The sequence below is a fragment of the Humulus lupulus genome, chromosome 1, assembly GCF_963169125.1.
Source record: "Humulus lupulus chromosome 1, drHumLupu1.1, whole genome shotgun sequence".
In the NCBI taxonomy this organism is placed as follows: domain Eukaryota; kingdom Viridiplantae; phylum Streptophyta; class Magnoliopsida; order Rosales; family Cannabaceae; genus Humulus; species Humulus lupulus.
In genome coordinates this window covers 119,074,023-119,076,789 of record NC_084793.1, presented here as the reverse complement: position 1 = coordinate 119,076,789, position 2,767 = coordinate 119,074,023, and positions in this window count along the sequence as shown.

The window sequence follows — 2,767 nt, the reverse complement described above, 5'->3', positions numbered from 1 at the left end:
TTTTATTGATATCTCTAGAATATAAAGTTATCTTTAATACTTTTAGCTTATAATTTGATGAAGAAAGATGAATGATTTGTGTTGGAGATTTTAGTCATTTTCTTCATTTTTTTGTGTTTCGAAATTAGTTTTGGTTTTATGAGGAAAAAGAAATAAGAAAATAATAAATTTTATAGAATTTTTTTTTTGGTGAAGTAAAAATGAGCTAATGTGATTTAAAATGATAATTTTTTTGGGCATGTATTTTATTCAACAATCAGTAGCTGCCTTCTCAACATTCAATGTTGCAATTCATTCATTATAATTGGTCTATTAAATAATAGTTGGGCTTTTATTTACATGGATAGTCCAAGATATTAGAAGAAAAAGATAGTGGCTCACGTGAGCCAAAGGGGACAAATGTTAGGTCCCGACCAGTGATCACCGACCAGTGGGCGCACGTCCTACGCGCGGACTCGTACGGACGAATGGGCCAAGTAAATGTCACGAAGGATCCACATGGCTTGGGCGGTTTGGGATTACTTAGCATAGATGTATTCCTCCTCCTTAAGTAAACTTAGCATAGAGGGTTTACTCCCTAAATGGGTCGGCCATTTAGTTTATGGGCTTGTCCATATGCTTTATGTAGATAGTTTGAGGGAAATGGATGGTGGGGAGCTTGCCACTTGTCGGCCTAGAGTGTTCTCTAGTTTCCTATATAAAGGGCAATGCCCACACTTGTTTAGGGGCTGCCATTACATTTCTCTATACTTGTAAACACATTTTTATCAATACAAAGCACGGATTCTTTGTACCTTGTTGCCTTGCTCCTTTTCATTTAGTTGCTTACACTCTTTCTAAGTGGTTATTACTAACCACTTTCATAGGCTGACTTTGCCGACGGACTGGTGAAGTGCCGCACTCCCTAACCTCGGTGGGTTCGGAGCGTGTCACAAAGGAGGAATGTCCTAATTAATCAACCGATCTCCTTACCTTTTTGGGAATATATACGGCTGGTGACAATTTGAGAATACACGACCAGCAGCCATTGAAGAGAGAGAAATTAGAGAATGAAGAAGAAGAAAAGAAAAAATAAAGAAGAGGAAGGAGATTCAAAGAAGGGGACAAGGGAAGAAAATCACTTTAGGACACCTATTGGGGTTTGATTTTCTCATTCCTTTCTTAGTATTTAACTTCTTCTTTTGTATTTTTCTTGACAATGTTTGAATTTATTATTACTATTTTTTCATATTTTAATTATGAGCTAATTTTCTTAGTAGCTAGAATAATTGATGAACCCTAATATGTGATTTCGATACTTGGTTAAGAATGTTTAATGCAATTTGAGGTTTATTCATTCAAGTAATTTTAATGTTTAAATGAATACTATTGTTTGATCACCATTAGTGGGCAATTGAGTTAGTAAATAATTCTGATAAGGTTTTAGTTAATGGACAAAAAACTTGAGTGGTGCAAAATTAAGTTCTTTGAATTTAATTTGTGTTAGCATAGATGTAATATCCCGTGTTTTGAACACATGTTAGTAGCCGGTTGGAGCTGATGAAGAAATATATGAAATATTATTTTGATAAATGATATTATATGAATTTGCAATGGTTAGTGAATTTTATAGCCGATGCAATGATCCGGTAATGGATCTAGCATTATACAAAGAAATATTGGTCTCAGACCATAATGGGAGAAAAGTCTTGGACTAAATAAAATAGGAAATACTATGACATAAAAATATTAATTTTTTCTGGCAACTGAGACTTTATAGTCGAGCAAATAAATTTAAGAAAAATCGATTGAGGTTTGGATTCCAATCAACCAAGCTTAAGAATGAGAATTTTTTGCTCGGGCCTCTAAGGACATTTTGATAAAATCACCGAAATTTTGTGATATGTGACAAATTTATTTTTGAGTCATATTTAATTTAATTAATTAAGCATGGAGATATTTAAAAACTATAGGTTAAAAGCTAGGGAAAATTTATAGCACAAAAATCCCAAAGGGCCCTTTGATCCCTTAAATGTGAGGTAAAATAAGCAAGGGCATAAAAGTAATTTCCAATGGTAGAGAGAGGGGAGTGGGCAGCAAAGCTAGGTCCTAGGGCTCTCACGAGTTAGGACACATACCTCAAAGAGAATAGGAAGAGTCTTACCCATTCACAAGCCAAGGGTTCAATCATTTTTTTATTTTTTTTCTCAAAACAATTTTCTCTACCCGAGGCACCCTCATCCCCTTCCTTTTTCATTTTTTCTAACTCTGAAAAGAAAAATCAGAGGCTCTCTCACTCCCTCTCACTTCACTCCTCTCTCTTTCTCTCTCAAGGAGAGACTCCATTGAAGCTAGTGTTCAACCCTAAGCAAACCGAGTTCAAGGTAAGTGAAATCCTCTCTTGTCATTCATTCTTCTCCTTCTTATTCAAACCCGAAACCTATAATGACCCAACTATTTTTAAGACTTAGATCATTAAACCTACTAGACATAACTATTACTTTGAAGAGAACATACATGAGAAAAATTCACAACTTTATTGAAAACTTCAAAATAATATTTGTAATACATAAATGAGCTCATTGTTTTAAAATAAAACAATACTTTAAATGAAATTGTTTACAAAGCTAAATGCAGAAAATATATAAAAACGTAATTTTAAGAGACTAAAGAGAATAACGTCGTCCTCGAATCGACACGCAGCCCATTCACTCCATTCACCTTAACACACATGCAAAGCTTCCAAGAATCCTTCCGCCTTTGCATCTATTTTCCTGCATCAAACTAA